Source organism: Carcharhinus amblyrhynchos, chromosome 16, assembly GCF_965287045.1.
Source record: "Carcharhinus amblyrhynchos chromosome 16, sCarAmb.v2.hapA, whole genome shotgun sequence".
Lineage (NCBI taxonomy): Eukaryota > Metazoa > Chordata > Chondrichthyes > Carcharhiniformes > Carcharhinidae > Carcharhinus > Carcharhinus amblyrhynchos.
The window spans coordinates 4,277,460-4,292,338 of record NC_137339.1 but is presented as its reverse complement, the minus strand read 5'-3'; the positions used below and the strand labels follow the sequence as shown (position 1 = coordinate 4,292,338).

The 14,879-nt window shown below is 43.4% G+C and overlaps 1 protein-coding gene across 2 annotated transcripts in view; it reads right to left on the bottom strand.

Annotated features, from left to right (window-relative positions):
• Positions 1-12,910, bottom strand: part of LOC145353604 (syntaphilin-like) — a 44,346-nt gene extending 31,436 nt beyond the window's left edge. Inside the window, exon 1 of one of the 2 annotated variants that reach the window (XM_080204363.1) lies at positions 12,837-12,910. The gene's annotated coding sequence lies outside the window, so the exon portion shown is untranslated. Of the gene's footprint in view, positions 1-12,719; positions 12,780-12,836 lie in introns of those variants that run through there. The other variant, XM_080204364.1, reaches the window with a different exon arrangement.
• Positions 12,911-14,879: the final 1,969 nt, after the last annotated feature.

Genomic DNA, 14,879 nt, shown 5'->3' with positions numbered 1-14,879 from the left:
TGTTAAGATCCAGCCTTCAACCATCAAAGCAGGACTCCACACTGACAACAAATCCTGCCTTAAGTCTAAACCTCCTTAAATCCTGGTTCCCTGGAAGATTCCTGCCATTGCTTGCAGAGTAAATCAAGAATTTGTATACCAACATCATCTGGCTGCACAATCACCAACTTTAAAGGAATTCAGCAACCTCTGCTTTCAGCTAGCTGAACCCACCTGAATTTTTACTCCAGTGTGAGGGAACCCATCTGGAGTCTAACATACATTTGCATTAATATTCCTTTTTCGGTTTTTTTTGTTCTAAGTTATTCCTAATTGTAAAATTCTTTGCTTTCCTAGCTCCTTCTTGTGTGCATGTGCGTGTGTGTGTACAGTTGCGATGACTATCCCCGAGGTTTGAATGTATAAATAAACAACACTCTGATTTAACCTTAAACTCAGTTTACTGTGAGTTACTTTAAAATTGACTTCACAAACAAAGGGTTTGAGGAAACATGCCACAGCCTATTTCAAAAATGAAAACACTTCTGCTTATGGACAGAAGACGAGAAAAAAAAGTATTCAATTTGCTTATCTCCCCTGTCCAAACACCACCATCTTCCTCAGGACAATTAGGGATGGGCAAAAAATGCAGGCCCTAATTGTCAATGACATTTACATCCCAGAAATGAGAAAAAATTATCTTGGCTTGAAGGCAACAACAAAAGTTTGTCTATTTTCCATGATTGTTCATGGAATTGTCTCCTAATAAAGTTGATCAGCAGGGCATTACTTATTGACAGTGACTGGAAAAGCTGGTATAATACAATTAAACAAAACCTCTTCAGAAATGTCTTCTGTAAAAAATGTTAATATATTAAATATTAATGTTCCCTGTTCTAATAATAGAACCTGAGATAAAAATAGGCCACTTCTGATCTCTATGCACTAGTTTTTGCAGTATCTTCAAGTTTTTTTCACTTTTTTGCTTTACTGAGTTTGTATTCAAAGGCATCAGATAGAAAAGTTTCTCTTCACATTTCCAAACTTTTAACACTGGTATCCCTCAATGATCTGTCTTGCCTCCTTACCAATTCTTAATTATATGTTACTTCTCAGCACCATCATTAATAAACACAGCTGCAGCTTCCATAAATACACTGACTAAACCCAACTCTATCTTCCCAATGCCCAGGTTTACCTCCCCAACGCCTCCCTTCCACTATATGATCTGTTATTTGTTGCACTTGTCCAACACCCAGAAATTTCCTCCAGTTAGATTTGGGAAGACCAATGTTATTGTTTTTGGTTCCTCCACAAATTTCATTCCCTAATCACCAACTCCATTCCACTTCCTGGCTACTGTGAGGTTGAACCAGACTGTTCACAATCTTGCTGTGAACATTATATTTGAGCCGAAGCTAAGCATCCACTCTGAATTCTCTCAACCAACAAGATATTAGTTAAAACATAACTCTTTAGCCAAGCTCTTGATTTGCTGTCCCAATATTGTTTTGTATCAAACTGTGTCTGATTCACATTTCTGTGAATCATCGCAGAGCATTTTAAGATGTCCATTATTTCAAGTCTAAAATGTTGGCCTGAAGCGCATCCCATTGCACTGTATGCAATAATCCCTGTTCTAATCCAATAAACAGGACCCTGAGGACTTCTGCTCCTATTTGTACATGTTTGTAATCCCACATATAAGTAATTTTAATTGTCAGCAATATAACCAAACACTAGGAAAATAGGACAGTGATCTTCAAAGAAATGGAATTGGAATTAAGCATTGGAAGAACTCAAGTTACCTTTTAAAAATTGATGGATTACATTTGGTGCATGATCTCCTGTAGTGAATATACAATAAGTAAAATAGGCAAACATATGTCACCCTTATAACAACCTATTCCCACTAATAACAAATGGGGAGTTGCCACCTTCACGAATCGCTGGGGCAATGAAAGAGCTCTGGATGTTCTCACTGCCATTCTTATCAGCTAATGGAAAGGCTGAACTCTTTCCCCGCTCCTCCCACTTTCTCACACATACCAGCAGTTTCTCCAACCTATCACCCTCAATTTATAGAATTGTTCAAAACAGTTTAATGAAAAATAGAGACAGTAACTACATGTTATTTCTAATAAGAGGTTGCAATCTCAACATTAGACACACAAGGGAGGAGATTAGATGTAAGAACACAGGATGCTCTGTTGGGATCTTTTGTCAATGCAGCATTCGGAAAGATACCAAATAATAACTGAAAGCAGTTAGGAAATATTGTAAAAGGAAAGGTATGGAACAGATACATTTGAGTAAAGGAAACCAAGAATTTATTGAAGGCTGGGATTCCTTTGCTGAATAAAGAGATTGGAAGAAAATTAAAGTATTTAGTGCTTACAGGGTAGTTAATAAATGAAATAGGAACATAGGAATTGTTAAATAATGAAAAACCAAGATCCATCTAATTCACCTTCCACCATCCTGGTAGTTACATGGCAGAACAAAGATCATAGATCATAGGATAAGCTCAGAATGAGGCCATTCAGCCCACTGTACCTCGAGTGACTCAACTAGCACCCCCCACCCTGCCCTTTCCCCTTCAGGTGCTAATCTAGTCCAGTTAAAAACAATGATTTGAACCTGGATCTACACTCAGGCAGCACATTCCAGGTCCTAACTACTCGCTGTGGAAAAAGCTTCTTTCCACATGTCACCTTTGGTTTTTTTGCCAATAACTTGTATTGATGTTCTCTAGTTCTCAACCCTGCTGCCAATGGGAACAGTTTGTCTCTAGCTATTCTGTTTAGACCCCTCACAAGCAGATAAAGTGATACTGTTGCCATTGTTGACAAATCAAAGTGAAGAATCTCTAAAAATGAGTCCACAACGGACCAGATATGAGCCAAAAAACCCGATGGTGGAAAGTCATCATTTATATGGGGAGATGATGGCCTAGTGGTATTATCACTATACTATTAATCCAGAAACTCAGCTAACGTTCTGGGGACTCGGGTTTGAATCTCGCCATGGCAGATGGTGGAATTTGAATTCAATTTTAAAAAATCTGGAATTAAGAATCTACAGATGACCATGAGACCATTGTTGATTGTTGTAAAAACCCATCTGGTTCACTAATATCCTTTAGGGAAGGAAATCTGCTGTCCTTACCTGGCCTGGTCTACACATGACTCCAGAGCCACAGAATCATAGAAAGAATCATAGAAACATTATAGTGCAGAAAGAGGCCACTGGGCCCATCAAGTCTGCACCGACCACAAACCCACCCAGGCTCTACACCCATATCCCTACATATTTACCCCCAAACCCTCTAACCTACACATCTCAGGACACTAAGGGGCAACTTTTTTTTAGTATGGCCAATCAACCTAACCCGCACATCTTTGGACTGTGGGAGGAAACCGGAGCACCTGGAGGAAACCCACGCAGACACGGCGAGAACATGCAAACTCCACACAGACAGTGACCCGAGGCTGGAATTGAACGTGGGACCCTGGCGCTGTGAGGCAACAGTGCTACCTTGCTGTGAGATGTTTGTCTCAGTGCATGTCCCTGGAAGCAGTCCGTAGAGCACAGAATCCCCGTCCCTGGGGACAGCCCAGGGCACAGAGTCTTGTGTAATGGAGCTGCTCGGGATGAACCTTGACAAATACCACTGCATTCGGCTAAGTTGTATTTGCCTCTGGGGGACTAGGTTAATCCACAACTGCTGGAAGTGTACAAGAGTATGCTTCTGACCAGGAGCATGTCAGAGTTTATGAGGAAAGGCATCAGCATCCTCATCTACAAGCAGAAGGGAGAAAGGGAGGAAATTAATAATTAATGACCCATTTCATTGTTGAATGTGGACTATAAAATTCTAGCCAAGATCATCACCAGTGAGGTCAAATCTGCTCTGGAGTCAGTGATCCACCCTGACCAAACATGCAATGTTCCCATTAGGAAGATGTCGGATACCCTCCTATTACTCAGGGATATGATTGTCTGTGACAACAAGGTAGACACTTGCCTCATCAGCCTGGTCCGGGAAAAGAGTGTTTGACAGAATATAAGAAGGGCTGCAGGGAAAAGCTTGGGAACTACAGGCCAGTGAGACTCATATGTGTGGTGGGTAAATTGTTGGAAGACATTTTGACAGACAGGATCTACAGGCATTTAGAGACTCAAGTACTGATTAGGGACATGGCTTTGTGAATGGAAAATCATGTCTCACAAATTTGATTGAGTTTTTTGAAGGGTAGATGAGGGCAGTGCAGTTGATGTTGTCTACATGGACTTTAGCAAGGCCTTTGACAAGGTACTGCATGGTAGGCTGTTGCATAAGGTTAAATCTCACGGGATCCATGATGAGGTATCTAAATGGATACAATATTGGCTTCTTGACAGTTAATATTGGCTTCTTGGTGGTTGTAGAGAATTGTTTTTCAAACTGGAGGTTTGTGGCCAGCAGTGTGCCTCAGGGATCAGTGCTGGGTCCACTGTTATTTGTCATTTTTATTAATGGTTTGGATGAAAATATAGGAGGCATGGTTAGTAAGTTTGCAGATGACTCTAAGATTGGTGGCATAGTGGGCAGTGAAGAAAGTTATCTCCAATTGCAATGGGATCTTGATCAATTGGGCCAGTGGGTTGATGAGTGGCAGATTGGAGTTTAATTTAGACAAATGCAAGGTGAAGCATTTTGGGAGATTGAACCAGGGCAGGACTTAATTAATGGTAGGGCATTGGGGAGAGTTACAGAACAAAGAGATCTTGGGGTACCTGTTCATAGCTCCTTGAAAGTGGAGCCACAGGTGGACAGAGTGGGGGAAAAGGCATTCGGCATGCTTGGTTTCATCGGTCAGAACACTGAATACAGGAGTTGGAATGTCTTGTTGAAGTTGTACAAGACATTGGTAAGGCCACACTTGGAATACTGCGTGCTATTATAGAAAGGATATTATTAAACTCAAAAGAGTGCAGAAAAGATTTACCAGGATGCTACCAGGACTTGATGGATTGAGTTATAACAAGAGATTGGATAGACTGGGACTTTTTCTCTGGAGCACAGGAGGCTGAGAGGTGACCTTATAGAGGTCTATAAAATAATGAGGGGCATAGATCAGATAGATAGTCATTATCTTTTCCCAAAAGTAGGGGAATCTAAAACTAAAGGGCATAGGTTTAAGATGACAGGGGAGAGATACAAAAAGGTCCAGAGGTGCAATTTTTTCACACAGAGGGTGGTGTGTCTGGAACAAGCTGCCAGAGGTAGTAGTAGAGGCAGGTACAATTTTGTCTTTTAAAAAACATTTAGATAGTTACATGGGTACGATGGGTATAGAAGGATCTGGGCCAAACGTGGGCAATTGGGATTAGCTTAAGGGTTTTAAAAAAAAGGGCGGCATGGACAAGTTGGGCCGAAGGGCCTGTTTCCAAACTTCTATGACCCTAAGGTTCACCAGGATGTTGCTTGGTCTCGAGAGTGTTAATTATGGGGAGAGGTTGAATAAACTAGGATTGTTTTCACTGGAAAGATGGAGGCTGAAAGGAAACCTGATAGAGATCTACAAAATCAACGACATTGTGGCACAGTAGTTAGCATTGTCGCCTCACAGTGCCAGGGACCTGGATTCGATTCCCGGCTTGGGTCACTGTGTGGAGTCTGCATGTTCTCCCCGGCTTGGGTCACTGTGTGGAGTCTGCATGTTCTCCCCATGTCTGCGTAGGTTTCCTCCAGGTGCTCCGGTTTCCTCCCAGAGTCCAAAAGACGTGCTGGTTAGGTGGATTGGCCATGCTAAATTCTCCATCAGTGTCCCCAAACAGGTGCCGGAGTGTGGCGACTAGGGGAATTTCACAGTATCTTCGTGGCAGTATTAACATAAGCCTACATGTGACTAATAAATAAATAAAATTTAAATTATGAGAGGCATGGGCAGGGTGGATCGTCAGAGACTTTTTCGAAGGGTGGAAGTGTCAATTATAAGGGGGCACAGGTTCAAGGTGAGAGGGAGAAAGTTTAAGGGAGAAGTGCGGGGATGTTTTTCACGCTGAATGGTGGGTGCCTGGAATGTGCTGCCAGAGGTGGTGGCGGAAGCAAGTACATTAACAACATTTAAGAGGCATCTGGGTGGGCACATTAATATAGAGGGAACAGGGGGATATGGCTTTTTGTTTAGTTAGGATATATGATCGGCACAGACTTGGAGGGCTGAAGGGCCTGTTCCTGTGCTGTACTTTCTTTTGTTTTTTTGAATTAAAATTTGTCGTTTTCACTTTGAATGAAATACTAACCCGAGCCCAGGCCCCCGAATAATGATCTGGAGGTGGGGCGGGCTGTTAACGCGCAAATAAGTGCGGCGTGCAGGAATGGGACGGCAGTAGTTATGGGAGATTTCAATCTGCATATTGATTGGTCGACCCATGTTGGACGAGGTGGGCTCGAGGAGGAGTTCTTGGAATGCTGCCGGGATAATTTCCTTGAACAGTGTGTGTTGGAGCTGACGAGGGAGCAAGCTATCTTGGATCTGGTGCTATGTAATGAGGCGGGTAGAATTAGGGACCTTGCGGTGAAGGATCCTCTTGGAGAGAGTGATCATTGTATGGTGGAGTTTCTGGTGCAGATGGAGGAGGAGAAAGTGGGTTCCCGGACACGCGTCCTTTGTTTGAATAGAGGGGAGTATGGTAGGATGAGAGAAGAATTGGCGAATGTGGACTGGGGGAATGTGTTGGAAGGTAGGTCTGCTGAGGAGCAGTGGAGGATCTTTAAGGAGATCTTTCTTGGTGCTCAGCAGAAATTTATTCCGATGGTTAAAAAGGACAGTAGGAAGAGAGGTAATAAGCCGTGGATAACAAAGGAGGTGAAGGAAAGTGTTAAATTAAAAGCGGAGGAATTTAGAGTAGCTAAGAGCAGTGGGCGAGAAGAGGATTGGGAAAGGTTTAAATGTCAACAAAGATTGACAAAGAAGTTGATAAAGGAGGGTAGGAGAAGCTATGAGGCTGGGCTAGCACTTAATATAAAAAAGGATAGCAAGAGTTTTTATAAATATATAAAAAGGAAGAGGCTGGCTAGGGTGAACGTTGGTCCTTTAGAGGATGAGAAAGGGGAGCTAGTGGTAGGGGATGGGGATATGGCGAAGGTCTTGAATAACTTTTTTGTTTCTGTCTTCACGGAGGAGGACGTGAATAATTTGCCGGGTGTTAGCGATGGAAAGGTGGTAGGAATGGAGGGTCTTAATGACATTACTGTTACTAGAGAGGTGGTGCTCGACAGACTGGAGGGGCTGATTGTGGACAAGTCCCCAGGACCGGATGGAATGCATCCGAGGGTTCTGAAAGAAATGGCGGAGGTGATAGTGGATGCCTTGGTGGTTATTTTCCAGACGTCGCTGGATTCCGGGGAAGTGCCGGAAGATTGGAAAACGGCTAATGTTACGCCGTTGTTTAAGAAGGGTGCCAGGCAAAAGGCGGGGAATTATAGGCCGGTTAGTTTAACGTCTGTGGTAGGTAAAATGTTAGAATCCATCATTAAGCAGGAAATTGCGAGGCATCTTGAAGGGAATTGCTTGATAGGGCGGACGCAACACGGTTTCATTAAAGGGAAGTCGTGTCTGACAAATTTACTGGAGTTCTATGAGGATGTGTCTAGGGCAGTGGATAGAGGAGAGCCGGTGGATGTGGTCTTTCTGGATTTTCAGAAGGCGTTTGACAAGGTACCTCACAAGAGGTTATTGCAGAAGGTCAGGGGACATGGAGTTGGGGGTAGGGTGTTAGCGTGGATAGAGGATTGGTTGTCAAATAGGAGGCAGAGAGTGGGGGTCAATGGGTGCTATTCGGATTGGCGGATGGTGACTAGTGGGGTGCCCCAGGGGTCGGTGCTGGGGCCTCAGCTATTTACCATTTATATAGATGATCTGGAGGAGGGAACCGAGTGCAGGGTGTCGAAATTTGCTGATGACACCAAGATTGGGGGAACGGCAAATTGTGCGGAGGGTGTGGAGAGTCTGCAGAAGGATCTAGATAGGCTGGGCGAATGGGCCAGGAAATGGCAAATGGAATTTAATGTTGGCAAGTGTGAGGTGGTCCACTTTGGTAGGAAGAATGGTAGGAAGGACTATTACTTACGTGGCGAAAAACTGCAGCAGGCGACGGTGCAGAGGGACCTCGGGGTCCTTGTGCATGAATCGCAAAAACCCAGCTTGCAGGTGCAGCAGGTGGTCAGGAAGGCGAATGGGATGCTGGCCTTCATAGCGAGGGGGATTGAATATAAAAGTAGGGAGGTCTTGCTGCAGCTGTATAGGGCATTGGTGAGGCCGCAGCTGGAGTACTGTGTGCAGTTTTGGGCGCCGCACCTGCGCAAGGATATTTTGGCCCTGGAGGGAGTGCAGAGGAGGTTTACTAGGCTGATACCGGAGTTGAGGGGATTGAGCTATGAGGAGAGGCTGAATAAACTAGGCTTGTACTCGTTAGAGTTTAGAAGAATGAGGGGAGATCTCATTGAGACGTATAAGATGATGAATGGGATGGATAGGATAGAGGTGGAGAGACTCTTCCTGCTCAAAAAAGACAGTAGGACTAGGGGGCACAGCCTCAAGATAAAGGGGAGGCGGTTTAGAACGGAGTTGAGGAGGAACTTCTTCACTCAAAGGGTGGTGAATCTCTGGAATTCTCTGCCCGTTGAAGTGGTGGAGGCTGCCTCGCTAAATATTTTTAAGAAGCGGGTTGATGGGTTTTTGATAAGAGAAGGGATTAAGGGTTATGGGGAGAGGGCGGGAAAGTGGAACTGAGCCACGACAGATCAGTCATGATCTTATTGAATGGCGGGGCAGGCTCGAAGGGCTAGATGGCCTACTCCTGCTCCTATTTCTTATGTTCTTATGTTCTTATGTTCTTGTCTCTCAAATGGATGTAAAAGACCTCGGCCACTATTTCAAAGAGCAGGGGAGTTACCCCAGTTTCCTGGTCAATGTTTATCTCTCAGTCTGCATCACTAAAACAGATTATCTGGAATTACCACAGTGTTGTTTGTGGAAGTTTGCCAGACACAAATTGCTATTGTATTTCGTACGTTACTATATTGAATGCATTTCAAAAGTACTACAAATGGTTGTAAAGCACTTTAGAATATCCTGAGGCTGTGAAAAGTGTATGAATGCAAGTCTCCTCTTGAAGCATTCCTGACGCAAATTAAACATATCAGAACTTTTACATGGTGAGAAAAGCAGATGCATAGAGAAAAGAGTGGGAAGGGCATTAAGACCATATAGAACAAGACAAAAGTGTAGGTTTTAGGACATTCATAAAAATAACAAAGGGGCTGGCAAAGCAAGGAAAGTTTTGTGGAAGAACTCTAAAGGTCAAATATGGAATGATTCAAGGAATAGCCATCAATATTGGACTGGAAGAATCAGAGAATGGGTAGTAAGGTAGAGATATATCAGGGGTGTTCAATGAAGTTACAGTGGGGGTCCCCTGATTGGGTGGAGGGTGACCCTGAAAGATTTTGAAAATGAATCCAGAAGTCAACTTGCTGAAGCCAATTTGTCTAAGAGCTGAATAAGTTTGAATAAGCTTGACGTTCTGGAGATATTGATGGCATGACAAAAAAAGAGAGCTTCAGCAAGATCAATTCTCGAGTTGATTGAAACATTGTCTATTAAAAATTACTATTTCTTCCCCTGCCCATTGATTTCAGGAAAATCTCCAGATTGTCAGCCATCACCTCCCCAAAATGACCTGCCTGAATAAATTGAAAGGGGAATGTGATGTATACCCATTATAGGTGCTCAGGTGACACAGGACAAAGAGTTTATGGCTTGTTGGAGCCATTCTTGGTGCTTTCCAAGGAATCTGTGCTTACACAAAATTCTAAACTCAATATGCGTGTTTTTTCAGATTCTGCTCTTTGTGATTTACCCTGCTTCACATTTCTTATCAGAGAATAAGAAATAGGAGGAGTGAAGTAACAGTCCTCAAGTCTTCTGCGTTCGTCAATAAGAGCAGAGTTGATTTTTCATCTCAACTCTTCTTTCCTGTCCTATTCCTGAATCTGCTGATACCCTCAGCATCCAAAGATTTATCAATATCAACCTTGAGTTTAGTGTAATGACGACACAGAAGGAAGCCACTCTGCCCATCAGATTAATGCCAACCCTCTGCAGAGTAATCCAGTCAGAAACCACAACCACCACTGCAATTCACTCTATCCCCAGAACCTACAAGTTTATTTCCCACAAGCACCCGTTCAATTTCCTTTTGAAATCAATGACCTTCTCGGTTTTCACTACCCTTATCGGCACCAAGTTCCAGGTCATTACCACTCTCTGCATAAAACTGTTCTCCCTTCAATCCCCCTCTATCTCTTGCCCAAATTCTTAAATCTTGTACAATCAGTTAGTGGGAGTAGTTTTTCATTTATACCAATCTAAACCTGTCATATTCTTCTAGTACTTTAACAAACCTCTCCTCAGATCTCCTTTGGTCCAAGAAGTGACCACAGTAAAAAGTCTGACAACACCAGGTTTAAGTCCAACCGATTCGGCATATCCACACCAAGAAGTGACACCATGGGGCCTTAAATAATGTCTATAGCAAGAATTGGAAGGTTGGACTATAATAGTGTAATCGGACCTTTTTTTCATGACCCAGCAATCATTAAACGCTCTGGCAATTAGTAATACATAAAAACTTGAATTTATGAGTATTACAGAAAATGTTCTGGCTACAGCAATGCCCAGATAAGGTAATAACCTTACTAGATCTCTCCAAAGGGAATTAAGAGGCAACCAGATATACTTGAGTTAAAGATAGAAAAGACGAGCAAGTGTCAGCCTCCCTTCCATGACCGACATTAATGAACTAGTTAGTCTTCATAGCAATTTAACAATCCTGAAGGTATAATAATTTGTTATTAAAAAAGTAAAACACTGCAGATGCTGGAAAGCTGAAATAAAACCATAACAATACTGGTCACACACAGCAGGTCAGACAGCATCCGTGAAGAAACAGAGTTAACATTTCAGCTTGATGATCTTTTACTAGAACCGGAGAGGGTTTCGAGATGTAACAGATTTTAAAGAAGTGCAGAGGTGGGGGAGGGGAGGAAGAACAAACCGTAAGATCTGAGATTGAAAGGTGAGATTAATGCAATTTGCCATGTCTTCTCTCCTATGTTTCACCACATCAGATCTTCTTTTATTTGTTCTTCCCTCTTTCATTTCCCTGCCTTGGAAAATCTCTAGCCTTTTCCAAGTCAGATGAAAATTTATTGACCTGAAACATTAACAGATCTTCCAGTCTGTTTCTCGCTCCACAAATACTACCTGTCCTGTTGAGAATGCCAACCAAATTTCATAGAATCCCTACAGCACAGAAGGAGGCCATTGGGCCCTTTGAGTCTGCACCGACCACAATCCCACCCAGGCCCTTGCCCCACAACCCCACACATTTACTCTGCTATTCCCCTGACACTAGGATCAAATTACAATGACCAATCAACCTAACCCACACTCTGGACTGTGGGAGGAAAGCGGAGTACCTGGAAGAAACCCATGCAGACATGGGGAGAACGTGCAAACTCCACAGACAGTGATCCGGGGCCAGAATTGAACCCGGATCCCTGGCATTGCGAGGAAGCAGTGCTAACCACTGTGCGGCCCAAGTTTATTAAATTCAATTGCATAAATTGCCATGGTTACTGATCTAGCACCATAACCACTACACTGCCACACACCAGCTGATGCTTACTGTCCTTTGTTTTTCCAGATTTTTTTAAGTGTACAATAAAATGGTTCAGCTAATGCTTATTTTTTTTTAATTATTTGGGAGTTAACTAGCAGTTCAAAGGAATAGTACGCTGTCCAATGTGCCACTGGATCATTTGGCCTAGGATAGTCTGACATTGGTTTGTGCTTTACTCAGCATGAAGTAAGCTGAGGTCACTGAAGAATAAAGAACAGCCCAGCACAGAAACAGGCCCTTTGGCCCACTAAAATACTGGCCCCTGGGCACCAGCCTGTTCTTGGTCAGTGACCCTGGCTAAAGTTTCAGGAGATGATGCAGGTGTGTGTGTGTGTGTGTATATATACTGGATGGGGACACATCCTGGCATGATTCCCATGGCTTCTGTAGTCGAATAGCCTGACAACCCTCATTGTCACTCAGGTGAGGGGCAGGTAGCACAGGTTAAACACTACCCAAGTGTAAGAAATGACCCATTCTTTATGGCTCCTTTTGCGATCTCAGGGGGTCCCAAAGTATTTTACAACCAATGACTTGGGAACCACGGCTGACACCGCGGAGTAGACAATTTGCGCACAGCAAGATCCCACAAATAGCAATCGGATTATAAATCATCAATCTGTCATTTCAGCGATGAATGGGGTGAAAGTTTAAGTTTTAAAGATAAAAATGAAATCAAGCGCATGCTGAAGTCTTAACAGAAGGTTGTCTGGACTGACAGAAGGCAGCAGGCGCTGTGATTGAGATTCAGCAGTGGGATTCGAGAGCTCTGGGCCTCTGCAAGGCTAAGAACCGGGTGAATACTGCAGGATCAGGATGTCTGCTCTTAATGCAGCGACACTGCGGTAACATTACAGTCTGCCTCCTACAACCCCTCACACTGCCTCGACAACATCAACAACACTACCCTCTCCTCCTCCAACATCGCAACCACCCCCCCCCCCCACCTCAGCTTTCGCCAGTTATTAACATGCAGGATTTAAATACATTGAATATTTATTTACCAAGTGATGTCATGTCCTCCTCAAACCCTAATAATCTCTCCTCCACTGCCAATCATTCCCAATCTCTGGCCACCTTCACTCTAATATAACCCGTGTACATAACAGAAGGTCACTTACCCGTTCGCTCAGTGTTGTGTGAGGACAAGCTGATTCCCAATCTCCAGCTGATTGGGTTTTGCTTTGGGAGGGTCCGAGTGGAGCGGCTCCCTCCCACTCCCAGCATGGAGCCAGGGAATCTGCGTCCCCTCCGTCTTTACGTCGCTGCTTCTTGTCGGAATCCGGGGGCAGCAGAGAAGGAAAGACTCCGAGATAGAGAGAGGAAGGGAAAAGGAGTCAGACAGATAAATAGAGAGAAAGAGGAAAGACACACATAAATAGAGTGTCGAAGAGAAAGGCAGATAGAGACATACTGAGAGACATGTAAAAAGAATGACAGACAGGAGAAAAAGAGTCAGAGTGAGACACCTACACTAGTATAATACATTAGTTAGGCCTGATCCGGAGACAGCATCCAGTTTTGGGTGCCAGGAAATTCACAAAAATGATCCCAGGGATAAAGAACTGTGGCTCTGATGATAGATTAGAAAGGTTGGGTCTGTTTGCTTTGAAGAAAAGAAGGCTGAAAGGAGACTTAATGGAGGTATTTAAGATACTTACAGCTATGGACAGAGTAAATAGTGAGGAACTATTCTCATTCAAGAAAGCATCAGGAACTATAGGGCACACATTCAAAATAATTGGCAAAAGGAGTAAAAGTAATGTGAGGAAACTTTTTGATTTGATTTATTGTCACATGTATTAGCATACTGTGAAAAGTATTGTTTCTTGTGCATCATACAGACAAAGCATACAGACATAGAGAAGGAAAGGAGAGAGTGCAGAATGTAGTGTTACAATCATAGCTAGGGTGTAGAGAAAAATCAACTTAATGCAAGGTAAGTCCATTCAAAAAGCTGTTGGCAGCAGGGAAGAAACTGTTCTTGAGTTTTTTTTTCACTCAGCGGGTGGTTAGACTCGAGAACAAACTTCCTGAGAAGGGGGTGGAGATGGATTTGATGGAGGTACTCAAAAGAGAATTGGACTGGTATCTGGAAGGTTATGGGGATAAGGGAGTGGGACTAGGTAGAATGTTATTTTAAAGAGTCTAAGCACACTCAATAATCCCAATGGCCATCTTATGCTCTGTAAGATTCTGTGTGAGACAGAAACATGCAACATAGAAAATAGGAGCAAGGGAACATCATTCAGTGACCCGTGAGCTTTGTCCATGAGCAGTGGGAGAGAACACATTCATAGAACATTACAGCACAGTACAGGCCCTTTGGCCTTCGATGTTGCACCAACCAGTGGAACGAATCTAATGACCCTCTAACCTAAACTATTCCAATGTTATCCATATGCCTATCCACTGACCATTTGAACGCCCTTAAAGTTGGCGAGTCCATAACTGCTGCAGGCAGAGCATTCCACGCCCTTACTGCCTCTGAGTAAAGTAAATTCTGAGTGAGACACAGCCAGAGTGAGTGTTGGGATTTGGAGCACAGTGAGAATTGGGTATAGAGGGGAAGAGGTTTTTTTTTGCATTGACTTTTGCTTTCTAGCTTCTTAAATCATCAGGGAGTAGTCTTGCCCTGTTGCAGCAGTACAGGCTACAAAAGAGACAACTGACTGGTAATTCTTGGATAAGATCAAGTAAGTATTTACAGCTTTTATTGCTTACAGAGTGTAAGATCTTTTTGTATATTCTGTAGTAATGAGGATCAGGAAAGGAGGGCCCAGAGTAATTGTTTCAAAAGGTTTAATTTAAAGGGGTAAGTCATGGAAGGAGAGCTCAAAAATATGGCTTGCTCCTCATGCTCCATGTGGGAAGCTGGGAACATTTGCAATGACCGGGGGCTAGCAAGTTGCAGGAAGTATCTCCAGCTGCAGCTCCTGGAAGCCCAGGTTTCAGAGCTGGAGCTGCAGGGGATTTAATTGCAAGGGGAATAGTTAGGCATTTCTGTGGCCATAAGTGTGACTCTAGAATGGTATGTTGCCTCCTGGTGCTAGGATCAAGGGTGTCTCAGAGTGGCTACAGTACATTTGGAGGGGGAGGGTACACACTGGTTGTGGTACACATTGGTACCAATGGCATTGGTTAAAAAAGGGGATGAGATCCCA